This window comes from Ornithodoros turicata, chromosome 6, assembly GCF_037126465.1.
Source record: "Ornithodoros turicata isolate Travis chromosome 6, ASM3712646v1, whole genome shotgun sequence".
Classification (NCBI taxonomy): domain Eukaryota; kingdom Metazoa; phylum Arthropoda; class Arachnida; order Ixodida; family Argasidae; genus Ornithodoros; species Ornithodoros turicata.
In genome coordinates, this window is record NC_088206.1 from 71,417,626 (window position 1) to 71,439,082 (window position 21,457).

Genomic DNA, 21,457 nt, shown 5'->3' on the forward strand with positions numbered 1-21,457 from the left:
TCGTCGCCACCTAATCGCGCGGAAAGCTTTAAACCCTCCCGTTTCTGCCGTTTTCGAAACTTTGTAATACGAGGAAGGAGGTCGTCTGCTTTAAAAGCCTCCACCGAGAAAAAAAGAAGAAGCAGAAAAAAAAAACTTGCCGATTTTACCCGCAAGCACACGCCAATCAATCATGACCTAGGTGGCACTCTAGTCGACTTCCCTCCATCTTGATCAAGAATTTATTTCTTTTATATCCCGCGCGCCGTGGCGCCATATTTATGATCCGCGCTTCTGAAAAGCCTCCCGTCGTCCGCTTACAACTAAAAGCGATTTCAACTTTTCATCAGCCCACCAGGTGGCGCACGGTATGCAGTAAACGACCGAAAAAGCACGAGACGGCTCTAAAACCCAGGTTTTCCTCTCGAGTATTTATTTCCGCCATGTTTCTTTCAATAAAGGCCTCCGTGCCGTAGCTCTTTTTCGCTTCCGAGTTCATACTGTGCGCGCGGCTAAGCCTAAAGCGGAAAGTGGGATAGCAGAAACGCTTTTCCCCCGTAGCAGACGACAGCTAAAGCAATAGCGCGGGGGACGGGCTAAAGTCTCCATCAAATTCGTATTAACTTTGCTCAATTTTTCTTCGTCGCGGCGGGACAGACTTGTTCTGCAACGACTCTGTATTAAGAGTAGTCTGCACGTGGCGTTGCTATCGGAAGTGACGTCGTAATGCGAATGCGCTGCTCCTGGTGGCGGAAAAGGGAAATAAGAAATCGTCTGCTTGAGATGGTGGCGTTTCCGTACCTCGCATTCCGATATGAAAGCATTGGCTGGTACCATTGATCACAGAGTGCTGCAGAGGTCAAATGACATGGCGCAAACGTGGTTGATGATGGCACCAAAGAGGTTTCGGACTGTAAAGTATGCAGCAGAAGACGCGAGGTCGAGTGGATACAATATCCGCTCGTTGTTGGTGACTTCAAGGCCATGCTCGAGACTGCTGGATGGCTGAATTGAATGCCACCGTTGGCTGTGCATCCTGGGGTTTTCTTTGGGTTTTCCGGTACGCTTAGCAGACAAATGCCGGCACAGTTCCCCCCACCCCCACCCTCAATGGGGTGGCCCACGACACACACTAGCTCCCTCTAACTGCCATATAAGAGGCTTCTGTAGGCTTCTAGGGCTTCTGTAAATGTTCATAGCCGGAGCTGCTTCACGGCACCATCACGGCATCAGAATAGTAATTTACAATATTTTTTTTTTGTATTTCGCGCGCAGATTAAAGGAGCAGTGAAGCTGGTCCGCTCGATAGTTTTCCGATTCTGGCTGTGGCGAATAGTGCAACAAGTGCGATGAGCTCTTGCGCAAGAACGACCGTAGAGACCAGAGAGAGGTCTTCCCATCTGCAGACCCTCTAGAACCCCTCAACTCTTTGAGAGAACCCGTACGAGAAAGAGTGATGTTCACGTGGTTCCGTGACGTGGAGAGTCCGCGCCGCCAGTAGTGCCGCGCCGTGGTCCGTAGCGGAGGAATTTTCGGGGAGTGGGAAATGAGACCTTCTGGCTGCTCGCTACGGTTACGCTACGTCACCTGATTACGTCACGCCAGGATATCGGGCCGAGCCTGTAAGGTCGCTTTTGTAATTTTAATTGCGTAGTGACTAGAAACCGCTCAGCGCAAATATTTTACACGTATTTACACGTATTAACGTATTATTCCTGATAAACCGCTTTCTTTCTTTTTTTATTTATTTATTTACCCTCAAGTCACATGGAATTACAGAGGGGAGTGGAAATAACAAGGAAGCAAATGAAAAACTACAAAGTCATCAAACACGTCGTGGAGTAAAGAACGGAACCTTGTTGTGTCCCGGACCACTGCGATGGTCGCAGGTACTAGTCACTAGCATTCAAGTCACTAGCTGTCTTGGCTACGATTGATTGATTGATTGATTTTTAAAAGAAAAAACAAACGAACGAACAAACGAATGAGTTCTGGAAGTGATTAGTTCGACTAAAAAGAATGAGGACTTTTTCAGGATGATCCAAGCACGTAGATATACGGTGAGGAGGGGGAAAAGATACCTGGGAAGAGTGTCATTATACTAGATTTTATGAAATAGCAACAGACGAGAGTCTTTACGGCGTAGAGAAAGAGGTGGAAGAGAGGCGCGACATTTGACAATGGAAAAATGGCTAGGAAGCAAGCGAGCTGGTGAAGATGATGCGTTATGTAAAACCCCGAGACTAGGGAACACGAAAGGACTAGACTTCGTGTTGTGTCTGTCCTTTCGTGTTCCCTATATATATAGTCTCGGCGTTTTACAGTATGCGACATTTGAGCTCGCTGACGCCGGAATGACGTGAGTAATCTGTAAAAAATGAAGCGAACAGCCCGGTTCTGTATCGATTCTCATTTCCGAATGAGGTGATCCTGGTAAGGATCCCAAATAGACGCCGCGTATTCAATTTTAGAGCGAACTAGTGTGGTGTACAGTTGATTTAAGCTTTAGCTCGATAGGTGCTTTGGAGTAGTTACGTTTGATGAAGCCTAGCAGCTGGTTAGATTTCGAGTATACATGATTAATGTGAAGATCCCATGTGAGGTTGTTAGTTATATGAACAGCCAAATATTTATATGAACTTACAGTGTCAAGTGTGTTGAGCGTATGATTAGTGCGACATAGTGACATGTGTTTGCACTTGTTAGTGTGCAATGGCATAAGCCAAGTGTTACACCAGGAAGAAATGGCATGGAGGTCACTTTGCAAGGCAGATTTATTGGGGGGAGTAGTAATTATACGATAGATCACGCAGTCGTCTGCAAAGAGTCTAATGGTTGATGAAATGGCATGCGGTAAGTCATTAATGTAAATTAAGAACAGAAGTGGGCCAAGAACAGAACCTTGTAGAACTCCAGATAAGACAGATGTAATGGAGGAAGTGGTGATTGATTGGTGATATTTGCATAGACAAATTGAGTTCTGTTGCGAAGGAAGTCCCCAATCCATGCGAGTAAATTTTGGATCAATTCTTAGGAGAGAGAGTTTATGAAGGAGAAGGTGATGAGGAACTTTATCGAAGGCTTTGCGGAAGTCAATGAGTGAATGTGTCAATGAACCACTTGCTCATGAAGTCAATGAGTTTATGAAGGAGAAGGTGATGAGGAACTTTATCGAAGGCTTTGCGGAAGTCGATGAATATGGCGTCTATTTGGGAACCAGCGTGGATAGATGAAAATAAGTCGTAGGTGAAGTATAGTCAGATCGCTGAGGGCGTCGCAGTTCCGGTAACCACCGACAGAGGGTTCCCGCCTCTAATGCTAGCACGTGATGTGTGCGTGCGGTGTATGTAACACTTTTCTTCGTCGTTGTGAGCGTCGGATAAATCTAGGACAACAGCTCTGCTTCCTAAAGGGTATTCATCAGACACCTTTTAATACCCCTGCCACACGTGCACTCTTCAATGACCATTGAAACCAATCGTCATTGAACACGCGCGTGGCGCCACCAAGCGTGTAAAGTGTCAAATTCGCAACAAGCATGGGATGCAATGCTTCCTGAAAGGTTGACACGTTACACCCTAGATGGCGCTACGCGCGTGTTCAATGACGATTGGTTTCAATGGTCATGGAAGAGTGCACGTGAGGGAAGGCCACGCTTCATTGCCTTGTCATGACCACTGCACATAACAAAAACATGATGGAAAGCAGGCAGGTCGCCTCTTACTGCTTTCTAGAGTCACTAAATAAGCTACGCTTCAGAGTAGCGACACTGAGCCGCCATGTTGTTTCGGATGACCTCCAGCGCCATCCATTTAGCGCTCTTCAAAGTGTCGTCTTCTTCCACTGCTGAACTTCACCTTCGTCTATTTCTACTGCCAAAATAGAGGTGGGGCTGGAGGTCATCCGAAACAACATGGCGGCTCAGTGTCGCTACTCTGAAGCGAAGCTTATTTAGTGACTCTACTGCTTTCCAACGACATGCGGTATAATATCGTCACTTTTATATATATATATATATATATATATATATTCTATCTCTTACGCGACGCTTGTACCTCTGCCTCCTACAATGGGAAAATGAGGTGTGCGTTCGCAAGAGGAGGGGTCGGTTTAGCGAACTATGTGCGTGCCCTATCGCCATTGTCGCTCGCTGCATATATGTGTAACACCTACACACGTGGTACGTTTTACTTTTACGTGCATTTTGTCCGTTACGGCTACCGTGTGCGACCGTGACAACATAGTCACGCATTCGAAGTCACGAACGTCACGGGTCGGCGTGTCACACGCCCACTTTTTTATGGCGCGCGGAACTTGTGCCGTTCAATGTCCTGCATCGTTGGGAATCTGTGAAAAAGAAACATAAACACGCAATTGGGAATGTAAGTATAAAAACAAAAACGCGAAAAGAGAAAAAAAAAGAAGAAGAAAGGGGCTTTCACTCCGATACTTTTTACGGCTTCGCTGTAAACAAGCAAAACTCTCGCCGCCTGGGGATTCGAATTCGATACAAGCCCTGTTTTACATCGTAACCAATAAAAAGAGTAACGACCACCAGATGGCGAACCCATAACTGGCTTACACTTGCACCAGCCTCTTTGACGAAGCCAAAAGGAACGAAACGATAAACAAAACCTCGAAACCCATTCAGTTTTAACTCCGAAAGGGCCATTAAAAATGGGACAAACAGCTTTATTCTTATGGACGGACATTGTGTTCGTGTAGTTCTAACGGTTCGAGGATGAGATGGAGGAACACGTACACCGCCTCGCATTATCGATACAAACTCGAGTGAATGCGAAGAGAAAACAGATAATAATGACTGAAACTGAATTTGATAGTCAGGGCACGTATCTTGCAGCGGGTTGGACTTATTTTATCGTTACTCCTCTGCAGTTATTTCGTTTTGTTGCGCACGGGGAAACGCAAAAAAAAAAAAAAATAAACACTGAGATTTCGAATACGGTGCGCAATCCTGGCGTACGCAATAAACTGGGTGAATGGCGGACGCAATGGACGAAGACAACGCGACGAGCATTTACAATGGGGTTTCCCCAACGAAACCCAAAACGCAAGGACCTTGTGCTTGCAGTGCCAACAAGCGAAGCGGTAGCCGTGGTACTCACTGTCAATTAATCTAATTTGAAAAATATAGGTTTTCAAATAATGGTCGTTGAATTATCGTTACACTAAACAATGCGAGGTCCTTTGACTTCTTTACTGTGGCTCCCCCGCGACATCTCGCAGCCCGCGAGCGCGAGGTAGGTTCACTCTGGAGCAAGTGTGGGAACCCAACGTGCGGCCCCCTAAAACCCGAAACGCGCCTTGAATTTTGGGCATGTGCGCTGATGATCATCAATTTCATTGCAATTCCATATGCGCTTCAGAACCCTACTCTAATAGCCGTGCCACACAGGAAGAAAAAATTACATTAGCCTATAATGTCAGTCGGGTCCCGAATGTCATTGCTTACGATAGTCGTGCTGTACACGTCAGATTGGAATGACATTAAACGCGATGATGTCGATGCAGGTATCGCACTAGCCACGTAAAAGATGCGGTACTTGAAGAGCGTAGACGTGTTCAAATAGATTGAAAATACCCATAATATCCCACAAAATGAGAAAATTTGCTTTATTTCATAATCGATGGTCTATACTATGTCGGAAAACTGTCGTCATTTTGCCTGTCAAGTGGTAGTCTACACGAAAACAAATATGCAAAAAAGCAATCGTTTACAATGCCGGGCATTTTGCCAAAAAAAAAAGCTTGTTTTCGTGTAATTTATAAAATATTTGCGCGGTGCGCAGAACAGAGTGGCTTTATGGAAGCTTTAAATTTCTCTTGTGCACAGACAATGGGAAAGAGGGTACGCAGAGAGAGGGGTCATGTGCGAATGAGTTGTGGCGACCTTATTACGCGGAAACTGCCATTCGGACGAATGCCATTAAATATCTCCGTATAGCATGGCACGAATGACACTCATTACGCACTTAATGTGATTTTTCGTGCCCCTTGTGGCAGGGGCGTTAGACCGTCTAATATGTCAGACGAGTCGTTCGGAGTCAGTAGAGTGTAACACTGCGATTCTCGAGTGAGGGAGGGTTTCGTAAAGTTGAAGGAGTTTTTAATGGCGTTTTGGATAACTATTTTTTATAGTTCAATAAAATTGAGGTGTGTACGATTTAGCTAAGGTTTGGCGTTGGATGACAACGCGTAGCCTAAAGATGTGGGCACGCAGGAGAGATTTCGTGTAAGGGGGGGGGGGGGCTTAGGAGAGGAAAGTGCTTTTTTTTTTTTTTTTTTCGTCCCGCCTTAGCCTGTTTTGTGCAAAAGTTGGCACTACATTTTTTTTATACGCAAATTGATACTGCCGCAACAAGTTTTGTGTACAAGCTAACACGTACCTTCGCAAGTTTCGAGCAAAGCTGATACCTCGTAATAAAAATACTAACTTTGACGCTATTGATTGATTAAAAAAAGAAAAAAAAGTGGAGATGTTAGTCCCACTATTCTTCGAAATTTGATGCATAAGTTACGCTTCCACTGATACTACCAGGGCGGGGGTGGGGGGGAATATGCTTAATGCAAAGTAAAAAAAAAAGAGAAGGGAAAGGACTACCAGGAAAAAGTTATCAGTATCCTTGTAAGTGGTATACAAAGGATAATTGCTCCTTTGTAAGTTTTAAATGCAGGAATTCGTACTACGCTAACAAAGCGTTATCAAACGTTGACACTACTCTGGAAAGTATCATGCAAAAGTTGAGATACGCATTCAAGCTTCGTACGAAGGCTGATACTTCCTTAACTAGTATTATGTAAAAGCTGACACTTACCTTCGCAAGTTTTGAGTAAAAGTTTGTACTACACCCTATAGCACGCCTCACCAAAATCGATACTGGTCTAGCAGGTCGTAGAAAAGTTTGTACCACTCTAATGTGTTATATGCAAACGCTTCACAAGTTTCTATGCAAGTTACATGCGCAACTTTATGCTACCCATGCCAGTTTCATACTGAATAATAATTTAGAGTAGTCTTACCCGTAATGGGAATCAGCCTACATTGGTGGGGCGACATGGTGCACATGCGCGGATAATTTCTACCACCTGGGGGTTCTTTATTAACATAAAAAAAAATTCATACTCTACTCTACCAAGTTCAACGTTAAAGTCGAAGAGTTTTCGTGCAAAAGTTGCCACTATTCTAGCAAACTGCTATGCGCGACGCTTACATAATCAAGACAAATCCTCGCATATACACACACATACAGTGAGCTTCTCTAACACGTTCTGCGGCCCATTTTGGAGTGGAGTGGAAAATTTTAATATGTCTCCTGCGCTGTCAACAGTTTCAGCTATATCGACCCGCCGGGGAATTTGGAGGTGATTAGTTTCGCTCTCGTAAGATTGATGATGTCGGTGTCGTTAGTGCTACGCGATATCCCGGAGCGCCCAAAAAAGTTTCACTTTGTGTGCGAAAACTCTTCCCGCCTATGGAGATTGCGGTATTAACGACAGTGGGAAGAAAAGCGGGTTTCTCAAGTGACGTAGTATTAGCTGATGAAGTATGAAGCGAGTAGAAAAGAAAGTACTTCTTCTCCTTGCGGTAACAGCGCAGAGTAAAAGTAACACACCACGAGCAGCTCGCGTGGCGTAGTAGATAAGATGATCGCCTTCCACGTCGGGACTGGGAGCGGGTGGTGGCGTGGGTTCGAAATCACGGCCCCGGGTTCTTTGGCAGAGTTTCCAGACGCTCAGTAGCAGTTCCTCTTGAAGTCTATGCCCAGGATGCACACTAACCCTCCTGTTCCCCACTCCTCTATATGGTGTCCTCTCTCCATCTGTTCGCGTCTGTACGCCGCTCATATAGCCACAATGACTTCGCAATAACACGGAATTTCAAAACAAGTAAGGGGTGTAAGTTTCCAGTTTTGCTGGGACAAATTACGGCAGACAATCATTAAGGTACACCACATCGTCATTATTTAACTATTACTCTGAACAAAACATTAACCAAAAGGGAGCTTTGCAATTTCTTCTTCGATATGTAGCTAATATTTCTACCGTTGTCTTTAGTTTGTAGAAAGCGTTAAGATTTTTGTTTTTGTGTGCGTGTACGTAATGGTTATCACACTTGTCACTGCCTATGTAATTGTTGTTGTTTTATCTTAATTAGATTGTTTCGTATATTGTTGCATCTGGTTAAACTTAGTCAGCACTTGCGTATATACAGGGTGTCCCAGCTAAGTGTATACAGATTTTTTAACAATATATATCAGACTTTTACCAAGATGAAATCATTTGCAATATAGGATATGGTGAAGGGCACTCCTTAGGAGGGCATTAGCAAAGTCCAAAAGCAATGTCCTAATTAACTTTCATTAATTAACTTTTTAATTATAAAAGCTACGAAGTTGTCCCAATGAGAACATCTGTTCCTCTCGGTCACCTGATATCGTAGCCGTTTCCAGAACCAAAAATCCGTTCGATAGATCGCCCGCAAAAAATTCGTGAAGGAACGCCATTTTGTTCTTTATTTTGTTCATTGCGCTTCTTAGAAGACGCGTCTTTCCTTCATCCCCAATGTGATAGTATAAAAAGAATGCCAGTGTGTTATTCCTATAATGGCTCCACAATGTAAAAGGTGGAGGAGCCTTTGTCAAGCCTGTCTGTCTTTTTGCTCTTCCTCCCTCCGTTAAGGAAAATAAACTGAAATTGAAATTAAATTTAGTGACAAAAAACAAAAAAAAACGAAATGACACTTGCCACGCAGTATACGATATCTGAGCCCGATACTGGCTTGATATTGGCAATACCGGTCCAGCATGGTTTAGTATTGGAAACAACAACAACAACATATATATTGTGATGATGAAGTGGGGAGGTTTTCCACTCTAGGAGTGGAACGCTACCCCATAGCTAGGGGTCTAATATGAGTGGTGACAATGATCAGTGATGACGATGAGAGATGACGGGAATGATCGAAGTGGCTATGGCGATGCTTGACGTGATCGTGGTGGTGGGAGTGTCCGAGGGCGCTGCTGGGGTCATAGTGAGTCCTTTAGGCCTGTCGCCTCAAAGAAGTCAACCACGTGACGTAAGGAAGGAAGGAGTATTGGAAGTGTGTTGCAGATAGCCAGCCAATATTGGACCATGATATTGTACTGCTTTGGTTAGCATTGCTCGAAACTTTGTTTCATGCATCAAGCGAGGAACGAACGGTAAAGTTAGTTCTCGACGGAGTAAGTGTACCTGCTACCAGATGTTCCGTGAACGATGCGTTCACGAAACCGCTTACTGTTTCGGACTAATCCAGGGGGACAGCACTTGTTAATGTTACATCCCCTGGTATAAAATTTCCTATGGATCCTCTGGCCCTTGATGTAATGGGTATTCATAAACTTATCGACAATTCAAAACTCTCGTCCAGTTGCGGGATCGGTAATAGTACAACCACGTTCTTGAAAAGCACGGAGGATATGACTAGTGTTTTACTGTTCAAACTAGTTTCGCAAAGCTTGCTCTCAAGAGAGCAAGCCTTGCGAAAATAGTCTACAAGTACACTCTAAGAAAAAAAGGAGTAAAACGGGGAGTAATTGCAGCTTCTACTCCCCTAGTCTGCAATTACTCCCCATTTTAGTCCCCTAACCCAACATTTAGTCCAGACGTTTACTCCCCAGGACTGCAAATTGTCACTAAACTTCGCGAATGGTCTCCTCAATGCAAAAGTCTACGTAAATATGTGCCCTTGGTCAATTTGAACGACATAAGGCTGTATAACTCAGACAACGTAGCAATTTTCCAGCCACACAGAGTAAGAAACAGTTAGCGCATCTTTCTTCGCAAATTGTGCCCTAGTATGGCGCAAGATTTTATATTACTCGATATATCACCGTTGACGGTTTGCTTCAAAGTATTTTCATGCATGCGCACCAATTATGTACCTGGGACTCTTACAACAGCGCGTGAAATGCGGTCTTCACTCTGTGACATTCATTTACTTCCGTGCATTTACTCCCGAAAGGGACTATTTTTTGTGGCAATTCAATTACTCCCCAAAAGGAGTAAAAGTACTCCTTTTTTTCTTAGAGTGTAGCGTCCCGGACGACTGGAGGGTTGCGAAGCTCATTCCAGTTCACAAGTCAGGCAGCAAACACGACCCAGGTAACTACCAGGCCCATTTCATTAACATCGGTTCCTTGCAAGTTACCCGTGCATGTAGTTTACTCTAATCTCATTAAACTCCTTGAATCCAATCCATTCTTCTCTAACGTAAAACACGGTTTTCGCCGTGGTCTCCCTTGCGAAACGCAACTAGCTTACAGTACCCGTTACTTGGAGGCAGCATCAAGGTCTGGGAGGAGGTGGGTTCGAGTCCCATCACCGGCAGAGGCTGCTTGATGTTTTAAGAGTGTTTTCCGGCGGACTTTTCTGAAGAAAGCCGGCACAGTTCCCTCTGAAGTCGGCCCAGGACGCATATTAAGCCCCCTTGTCTCTTATTCCTTTCAACTGTTGTCGCGCCATCCATCTGTCCACGTCTGAATGCCGCTCATGGCCGCAGTTGCTTCGTGGCGCTAACAGAAACTAAAAAGAACGAAATCTAACTCGGTGGGTGTATTAGTATGGATTAATGTTGCCTTCCAAATTCGGATGTTCCCGAGTTTAAAAGGGGCGGTTCTCGTAGAGTGGGCTATAAGCTATTTTACAACTGCATGGTACAATTCTATGACTTCCCGTTCATCATGCTACATAGTGAGAAATGTCTCCCTCCATCGGGACGCAGGTACTAAATCGAGCAATTAAATTAATAACGGTCACGCATGCTTACAACGACCTGTACTGGCAACAGCAACATCAGCTATTACGTCACTCAGATCTGGAACTGGAACTTGGAATTTCATACCGACAGAAGAATTTCTGTAATACTTCTTCCGCTTAGAATCGAAATAGTTCAGAGTATATATACGATTCGTTTACACATACGTATGCGAAAAAAAAAAGAACAATAAGAAAGGTAAGTTGAAGAACACGTTTCCTATAGTGCACTTAGACTGAGTACAGAGTACTAGACGTCTAAACTGAGCACAAACACTTCACACACGCAAAAAAAAAAAAAAAATCCAACTTGCTTTGATCCTGAAAAAAAAAAAAAAAAAAAAAGAACCCGCATAATAGCAATATTATACTCTCGATAGACAACATTCATCCTCGACCACACAAGAGAAAAATTAGTACTATCCTCCATTTTTGCGTCGAATGTCCTCTTACCTACGAAGACACCCCCAGTACACACAAAAAATAAAAAAAATAAAAAATAAAAAAATGCTTGTAAGAAGATAGCGAGAGTTACATTTCTGCAGGCGTATTTCAATCCTATAACCTATAGAGGAGTGCACCTCGACTTAAGCCCTCTGGCGAGCCTGGAGATCCCTCACGGTAATCCTACCTAAATGTGAAGCTTATACTCGGCTCGTGCCCCGACAAGCCTTACTTTGCTGGTGTACCGCTCACAAGTGCGTGTGTACGTGGTACATTTGTCTCGTGTTACGATGTGTACTTCGCCAGTAATGTGGCCGCCGCAAGCATTCGCGCGTCACGTGATCCTCAAAGGGGAGACTTTTTTTTTTTTTAGTACGTTTGGCAAGAATGTCTTTTTTTTTTTTTTTCAGGTCTTCGAACGTTGATCTTAAGCTACAGCGAGCTCATGTCTGTTTCAGTAGAGTATCTTCGATGAGCTATTCGCGAGCACAAGAGGAGAATGTGTCGACGCTATTTGTATCCTGGAACGAAATAAAGTCTATATTTATAATTTACGAACAAAGCATGAAAACGCTAGCAAGCTGGTGTAACGACGTTACGTTGATGGTGTGGTGTGTTGATCGGGTTTGTCCGTGTCTTTTACGCAATAGCAAATAGCAATAGCAAATAGCGATATTAGCAAATTACGAATGATACCATCGTTATAATTTATGTTCCATATGATTTGTTCTCTGATGTTCACTAATACGTCTAAGTCGTACAAGAATGAAAATACCGTGTTTTTTGCTTCTCTTTCGGTTTTCAAAATGCACAGACACACATTTATATAAAAGCAACTTCTTTTTAGCAGTTCAAAATTTATGCAAATTTTGCTTCTCAATCGTTGACCCGGACCTGTCTGCTCCTTTTTGTGCTCATATCCTAGATTATGTGCCATTCGGTGACGGTGATGGTGATGGTGACGGTGATGGTGACGGTGATGGTGATGGTGACGGTGATGGTGACGGTGACGGTGATGGTGATGGTGACGTGATAAAGAAAACATGTGAGTCGCGACAAACTCGGACTGGCTACCCCAGCACGCCTACACACGGTGGATACAAACAGATGAACGAGTTACAGTGTGAAGTGCAATAATATGCAGTTTAAACGTTTCACACTATAGTAAATGTAAAGTGACAAACAAGAAGAATCACTGCAGTGGTGCACCCACAGCAAACACTTAGCAAATCATAGAATGCCCATTAGCCCAGTTGTACGTAGAAAAAACTTCAAAACTTCACGTTCAATTCAATTATGTCGTTTTTATGGATTCCTCCACAAGAATATCTAATAGCGAATGTAGTCGATAAAGCGGGTCTATAGATAAATGCGTTAGCGTGCCATCAGTTTCACTTGGCCGACGAGAATCGAGAATTAGATTACCTGGAGAAAAAGAGGTAGCGTTGTCACACCACTCACCGGAATAAACCTCATCTACTCGATCCTTATCTTGACTACTCGGGTTTGAACAAACCACCTTTGTGTTGATAACAGTGTTCATAGTGAAACTCGCGTTCCTGTCTTTCGCGCTTTTAAAAAATTTATTTTTATAGATTCGAACATTTCCTTACGGAAAATGTTTTCCTTTGGTAAATGGCATTATTATGTGTCCGCTATATACGCAGCAATACCAGATGTTCGCAGATGTCCGTTTCACTCTTCGTGAGAGGGTAGGATCGCTTGAAGACGTTATCTGTTACCTTCTTGTGCTGTTGTTATTACGCCTATCTTTAATAGTGATATTTATATTGCTATTATTGCACGTTGCTACGAAGGGAATAGCAACACGAAGTGATATGTCATCAGGGAAGGTGCCGTTTAGTGTTACCCTAATCACGCCTTGAATGTGTCAGCATCGGTGCAGCTGATGATGAGGACGCATCAAAAGAAGGAAGGTTCCTGGGTTCCTGCACAGTACAATGTTGCTACTACGTTGCTAAAAAGAAAAAAAAAAGCAAGAAACGCTGTGACGCAAAATTGTTCACAAAGAGGAACGCGTGCTGTTATTGCCTGATCGGGTTGCCCTTATTCTAGGCCCCAATTTATTTATTCTTTCCTTCTCACAGTTAAAAAAGAAATAAAAGTTTAAAAAACGCGCCACAAGTTTCATCTTTTGGTGAAAAAAAAAGAAAATAAATAAATAAGGAAGGCAGCTACCCCAAAATTTCATTCGGTCAAAATGACTACCTCCTCTCAGCTCGGCTTGCATTGATAAAGGCACAAATTGGAGCGTAAAATCGCTGCTGTTTCCCTCGTGCCTAAAAAAAAAAAGAACTGAAAAACAAAGAACGAAATGCCATTTTTAGAGAGGGTTCCATTTCACTGCTACACCAAAGTGGACAGCAAGCGGCGCAGCAGCAGCAGTGGCTCATTATTCACGTCTGTATTATTCACAAGGGAGCATATTAGGGAGATGGGGGCAAAAATTAGCGCAATTAGGGAAAACTCCCTCCTAGTTAATAGCACATTTGCGTCCCGAGACAAATGACGGTCACCCTCGCCTTTTGTTTCGTTCAGAGTGCATCTAGAGAGCCCAACAGTCATCGTCATCAGCTTGCACACACAGTTATCCCTAGTGATCTATGCATGAGAGGGGCGGGCTTGTCGAAGGTCACAACTGACGCGCATCATGCACACGACACGCTGATGGTGGAAAGGGCAGTCGAAGTATGAGGCGCTGCAACGAGAACACGAGTTTGAATTCATTTTGATTTGTCTTGTTTCATAATTTTTGGTAGAGTCAAGCATTAGTTGATAAAGTAATCGCCTTCAACGACGAGGGTGGGAAGTGACCTGGGTTTCAATAGACGATTTCAAGAAATCCCAGTGCTCCTCGCGCACGCGTGGCATTCTGGGAGCTTATTGTCAGTGGGGGAAGGGAGAATAGTCCTTTACGTTTCGTTTCCGCTGACCTTGACACGTCGTGGACTATGGGCCGAGAGAGGAGAAAAGGATAGGGGAGAGGAGAGGAGAATCGAAACAGTTTAGAGGCCTTCTTCTTTCTTTCCGAGAGCACAAGTTCCCAGAGTTCAAAGCGGTGCTAAGCACTCTGGGATTTTCTGAAGTCTTCTATCCCGGCTCCGCCTGCCCTGTTGGGTGTTTTCACTGATTCCCCCACACGCTGTAAGGAAGATGTCTGCTCCTGTGAAGTCGGCCCAGGAAGCACGATACCCCCCGCCCCCCTCATCCCCAACATGCCGCCACACCTGAGCAGACACAGACAGCTAGCACGGCAGAGACACGCCACCAAGTAACCATGTGGGTGTACACATATTTAGTGTATGCTCTTAGTTCGTTCAGTCATCGTTCAGTCTAATTTGTATAATATGTGACACACTTAATTAGAAAAGTTACATTTATTCGTTAATGTACTACGCCGCGAGCCAATCAACATATACTTTTACTACACCGAGCTTCTTCAACATCAGCAACATCAGCCCCTCCGAAAAAAAAAAGTCGAAAGCTGGTGAAAAGTAAAAAATCGACACCCTTCTCGCTCTTCTGTCGCGATCGCCTTCCTTCCCTTTTCATACTTTCCCAATAGCCACATACACTCTCTCTCCCTGGCCTTCTGTACCTTCTTTCCGCCTGTTCTTCCCTACTCACTTCCCTTCTCTTCCCTTACTTCCCTTCTCTTTCCCGTTCCCCACACCCCAATCTTTGCTATAAACTTTTTTACCATTCCATCATCACTTAACACTCTTCCATTTCTTACCAGACGAGTTTCATTCTCTCTCTGTACGGTCCTATCATTTGCTCCTTCTCTTCCTCTTCTTCCATGTTAGCTTCGCTCTCTCTCCCCCTTATTCGTCCCTTCTTTTCCCGTCCTCTACGATCCATTTGCCTATTCCACCTTTCTCGCGTTATCACCTGTCATTTTTTTTAAACAGACGACGGCATAATTGCATCTGCTTCCAGCCACTCGAAAGAATAAAAAAATAAAATAAAAAAATCACGCAGACATTGAAAAACGATGAAGAGTGGAGAAATGATGAAGTCTTCGCAGCAAGTCCGGTAACGAAGCAACTGCCGAGAATCAGGCACGCACCTGCCGGAAGTCAAAAGCCAATCAAACATCCCGGCAGAGACTGGGTCTCATTTTTTATTTCGTCACAGAAGAAAAACGCAAAAAAGCACACACACACACAATAGCGAGAACAACACAAAAGAAAGTCTATTAAGAGCGACTGACAATCCACAGTTTCCCGTGATGCCTTTGCAACTAATGGAAACCTTTCGAAATTGCTTCACCCTTCGATAAGACTAGAAATGTTTCCAACTTTTTCGCGATATCGAAAGATTTCTTCCAAAAATACACGCAGTAGAAAGAGCGAGAGAAAGTAGTACTAAAAGAGGTGGGAGGGGGGGAGAGAAGAGAAAAAAAAAAGAATAAGAATTGACGGTCGGTGCGCTCCGGGTTGATAAATGAAACGTCAAAGTTGAATAATAAAGTAACGGCCTGGCGAAAGAACGGAAATATGATTCCAGTTGAGTTGGTTGCCAGTCCCTCTTTTCCCTTTCCTTCCCATACGCGTGTTGGGAGAAGCGAGCTATGTGGTACTATAGGAAAAGTAGAATGTTGTGCAGCCTCTATGAGCTCGACGAGTTCTGAACGGTTCTGGTAGGTTATGTGCGGTTGACGTGTGCTAGTTTGCAAAAGGTACTAGTTTACAAGTTTGCATTAAAATTTTGCCAAAATGCAGTCATGGGCAATGTACCAGGAAAAGTACATCAAGTAAAGCTTTAAGTACATTAAAAAGACTTGCCGGTGTTAAACACTTTAAGGAAAGTATAAAATAGTGAGAAATGTACTTGAGGTACTTATGAAATACAGCGCATTGTTTTCATGCCGCACCCTCTAGCTCTTTACAGAGACTAATATGCACATACATGCGTTCGAACGCAACCGCTCAGACCAGGTCCCCCAAACTCACCTCGGAAAAGCGTGCAACGAAGAAGGCCGCCACTAGATACCCCACTGTTGCCGTTCCGGATCACTTCAGCGCGCTAAGTTTAGCAGCAAAATGTTTTTGTTGTTTCTGCGAATGAATCTAGTCTTTATACGTCCAAATACAACGCGCATAACAACTTTCTGGGTCGTGTTTCACTTTTTGGTCCCGTTTTTGAACGTGTTGAGCGATCGGAAGGATCTAGTGCACGGCTGCGTGCATCACATAGCGTACCTGTCGTACACCAGGCGCCGCAGGCGCAGTCGTCCATTTCTCCTTCGGTGACTTGGCCTGGCTTGGATTGTGCTTCAACTGGATCTTTAGCGCGCTACAATCAAACGCAAGCCAACATCTGGTAACAATGGGGTATCTAAGGGCGGCCTCCGGCATTGCACGCATCGGGATAGGAACAAATACATGGGAAAATGGCGACCTTGGGGGACCTGGCTCAGACAAACCACACGCGGACACTATATGCATGAGGAAGCAACGCGAAAGAGCACTTTGAGGCGTGCCAAATTAATGACTCTTAACAGCATTGCGAGGTGGCTAAAATACGCCTTGGCGCAGTGCTGTGAACATCACGATGAACACCGCGGTGACATACCGGATGCGGTGCCAGGTGTCGTACAGAGAGCTAGCAAGGCTCACAGAAAAATACCCGAAGTGCTTGGACCGAAAGTACAGCAAAATGTACTTCAAGTAAAGTAGAAAGTATTATTTAGCAGAACTACTTGAACTAAAGTAAAAGTACTTCCAAAGTCCCGCGTACTTCAAGTACCGCCCATCACTGCCAAAATGACAGATGCCCTCAATGTACAGTTGCCGGCAGCCTTAACTGAAACTGAAGCCAATACTTTTGTAGCGTCACAGACCAAGTCGAGTATGTACCTCCAGCGAGAAATGATTTAGTTATATGCTACGAGAAAGGCGTTCACCAACATTTTTCTTGGAACCAACGTGTGCAGAGGAAGTGGAAACTATCATGTTAAACACGAAAGTAAAAAAAAAAAAATCCACTGGGTACGACAACATTTCACCCAGGTTCATGAAACATTTTCTCGTCTCGTATTATAAATGACATTTTCTTAGAAGGAGCGTTTCCGGCGGAACTAAAGGTCGCTAACATCATACCAGTACACAAAAAGGGGGATAGGCTCCAGATTTCCAATTATAGGCCCATAGCTGTGCTGAGTTCACTCAAGAAGCTGATCGACTTCTTGTCGGAATGTCAGTTCGGGTTTCGACCAGGTTAATCTACAGATTTGGCGCTACTCAACACTGTTGAGAAAGTTAGAACAGCCATAGATAAGAAAAAGATTAATAATGGGCATATTTATAGATCAAACAAAAGGTGTTTGACCTCATAGATCATGAGAGATTACTGCTGAAACGAGAACTGTACGGAATAAGAGGTACGCCACTTCAACTCTTTAATTAGATACTTAACTAAGCCTACAAAACATAGTTGGGGCACCTCAGAGTTCAATCCTGGGCCCTCTGCTTTTTTTTAATTTTGATCAATGATCTGCCAGAGTTCTAGTCAGCAGAGCGTACCCTTTACGCGGACGACACCAGAGTGTTTGTGGATGGCGTAACTCTAGAAACACTTCACCACGAAGCTAACCAAGCTCTTAACAGACTTTCACGTTTGCACTTTCCAAAAAACAGGTGCGTGAAGGGCGCGCTCGCGTGCGAAACTCGGGGTGCGAGCGTAACCACTTAACGGTAGGAGTGCCAAACACTCGCTCTCCGCAGCAGCCACTTAAAGCGCCCATTCTTCGTATTTGTTCCTATTTGAAGCGTCAAACGCTGGCAGCAGCCATATGCCCATCCATTGCTATCAGCATAAAAAAATAATCTGCCACGAACATGAGACAATACCGATGTTCTGAGGCTGGAACAACATAGAAGGGACAAATACATACAAAGCCTCAAATTGTTAGCTTAGCTCAATTGGTAGAGCGCTGGACCGGTAATCCAGAAGATGTGGGTTCGAGTCCTACAGCTGGCTACCCTTTTCAGTGACTTCCATCTTTCATTCTTTCATCTGCCATGAAATTTCTAATACTTGAGCTCAGAGCACATTTCAAAAGAAGGATAAATTGCATCATGTCCTTATCATGTACACTATTATTTCTGACAGGCTGTAATGAAGACCTGCCTAGATACAGGAACAAGACCTGTATCTGACTCGCCAATCTTATGAACTCTCATCCGGACATCATCAAGTCCCTAAAAAAAAGTCAACCCTCCTTTCGTAACATTATGTTAAACGTGATTCATATCGGCATTGACGTCCGAAAGTTTCCCAATATCCCTATCTATCTCTCCTTCAATTTCTCGAAAAAAAATATATACAGCTTCGATCTTTTCATTAATAGCTTATTTTTTATCCAGGTTGTCAGCCCCATAACGCGATCTCGCTAAGCCTAGACCGTACTAGTTCTGCATATAGGTAAAGAAGGTTATCGACGCTAGTAAGTGCGCACTGAGTGTCTATTAGCTATACAGAAAAGCACTGTTATCGATCCGTCGTGTGTGCGTGTTGACAGAATGCGCTCTACGATGTTGCTGCCTACATTAAAGTGGCTGCCGCTATCGTTATTTTCTAACTTTTTCGCTCGTTTAATATATGTTAGCGATTGTGGTAGGGAATTGATCTGACGCTCGATGAGCTACCGGGGTGCCTCAAACTGAAATCGAGTCGCGGGTCGCATTGACCTTAGACCACATCGTGGAGGGCCACGCAGAGAAGAAATGACGGTAATTAGCATGAAATACCCAGTGATGGCCAGTAACTACTTCTACAGTAGTTTAACTATAACTACTAACTACTTTGTGATGGAGTAGTTTAACTAGTAGTTCAACTACTTTTCAGGGGAGGTAGTTAAAACTACTTCTTTAACTACTGCAATGTATTTTAACTACATCTCTAACTACTTAACGTTGTCCATCGACACCAATCCCATCCTATACTGTTCTTGGACACCTAAATATGAACCACAAGCAGTGATAAAAGTGAAAATTTAGTACACATGCAGGCACAATTGCTCTGCACCTCCGTTCTCATCAAACAATGAATGTGTCAAGGTAATCAATCATCAATCAAGGTAAGCACAATCGTGCCGTAAAGCTTGCGGCAAAATCGGAAGTAGTTGGCGCCTGCAGTAACCTAACTACTGTAGTTAACTACTCGAAATAGTAGTTTCACTAGTAGTTGCACACTACATGTCTGCAAGTAGTTGATAACTACTTTTAACTACAATCAGGTAGTTTAACTAGTAGTTTAACTACATGTAGTTAACTACTGGCCATCACTGGAAATACCCTAATATACCATACAATAACAATGTACAGAAAAAAATAAAAATATTAAAAAAAAACCAGGAGCGGTGTAGTTATTGTGAAGCCAGCCGGACAGTGTGCGCAGAATTCATTACTGAAAGCCTCCTCACACCAAGAGGCATAAACAAGCTGCCTTTCCAAATCTGGTATTGAAAACGTGAAAAGCGATTCGAGAAAAATATGTAGTTGTTCACAAACAATTATGACGGTGTTCTGGAGCACTGGAATTATCTCCTATTTACGCGCTGTATTGTCGCCTTTTGCTCGCAGTTTCGACTTGAAAAAAAAAAGAAGTAGAAAAAAATTAGAGAAAAACAGGGTGACTTACATTATTGACAGTGGATGGCTTCGGGTTTGCCGCTTTAATATGACTCCTGAAAATTGAAAACACAATGGCCGTTGTACATAACTGTTCCACCTCTACTTCTTTAGTGTGTCACTACTGAACTTAATTAGTCTAGTAAAAACCGGGTTGAAGATGGCGCTTGTGTAAGACAAGATGGCAACTAATTCCACTTCCGTACGGCGCGAGGGAAAAAATAAAATGTAAACGCGCCTTTTTTTTTTTTGCAACGAAACTCACACATTAATCTACTATATGCTTCATTCTTGTGAATCAACGGGAGGACATCACGTTCCACGTGACCTTCCGACGCCACTCGCTCAAACGTCGCCCACCTACGCATTGCTGATGAAGGCCCAATAAGGCCGAAACAGGTGTCCAATGCTGGTGTGGCGACGTTTGGGACTTATAAACATATGTTCAACGTGCAGCCAAAGAGCCTATGCTATTTTTTTTTCACTTAACTGTAGTTGTAAGTAATGTAATATAAATGATGGAAAATATAAGCCAGTTCATAAGGTAGCTCCATTGATGAGAAAAGCCCGAGTCATGCGCACATCATTCCGTTTGTCCACCAGTTGGCCACACTCGCAGTTGCGTAAGGTACAGATCGCGAGATAAATGTAAATCCTTATGTAAGGGTAAGCAGTGGTACAAAGCATACCGTGGTATATTTACTTATTTATGATAACCTTCGGGGCTTGTTAGCGGTAATATTAATCTGCGCATATATAGCTGCTTCTCCAACATGAAGAAGGGAATGGAAAATGTTTTAAAAGCAGACCGTGCCGATACGCGTTTGCAGAAACATCGTTCATCCTTGAATTGCAAAGCACGGCTCATATCTCGAGCCTTTTCCGTGCTTCGTGGCGCAGCGTAACATGAATGTATGGTGTTGTTTCATGTTCGCTTCTATATCAGGAAGTGGAGAATCACATGATAGATGGCATGAACGCATGTGCGCGGCTTCAAGTGTGCCTTTCGGATAAAGCGCACAGAGCAATGTCGGAAGTTGAAGTCATTTGTATCAAGAGCTCTCGCAGTATAAAGTTTTGAGCTACTTAAGAAGATTAAAGAGCATGCGATGCCTGTACACTTAGGCTATCTCTGTTTATGCATAGAGAAGGTTCTTCGGAAGCAGGAAATGTACTTTTTTTGTTGTTGTTGTTGTTTTTGTTGTTTTCCTTTTAAACATTGCAGGCACTTTGTAGAAAAGAGAGTAGTGGTAGTTTGGGGACGTAATATTTGTCAATTTTTGTAGAGTTTTGTTTTATCATGTAGGATGAAAGGCTAATTTCCATTCCTGCATTACTCCCCGGTATACTTTATAGTTTTAGTTTATAGTTTAGTTTTAGTTTTCAGGATTGCGGTCTAGTCTCGATCGATGAGACGTTATGGTACTCTCAAGCTCCCCAGAAACGATATGCGAAAAGACGCGTCTCAGCATATCAGCAGCCATGGTAGACAAGATAGCACTGATGTGGTGTACACGCGTTATGTTCTTACTTTTCCCGGTAGAATTTTTCGCGTGAAAAAG

The 21,457-nt window shown here is 43.6% G+C and overlaps 1 protein-coding gene and 1 non-coding gene across 2 annotated transcripts in view; one reads left to right on the forward strand and one right to left on the reverse strand.

Annotated features, from left to right (window-relative positions):
• LOC135397288 (uncharacterized) overlaps positions 1-21,457 on the reverse strand; it is a 368,507-nt gene that overhangs the window by 67,523 nt on the left and 279,527 nt on the right. The gene's annotated exons all lie outside the window — the stretch shown is intronic.
• On the forward strand, positions 18,171-18,243 carry Trnat-ggu (transfer RNA threonine (anticodon GGU)). Its single transcript has one exon. It is a non-coding gene; the product is annotated as a tRNA-Thr (tRNA).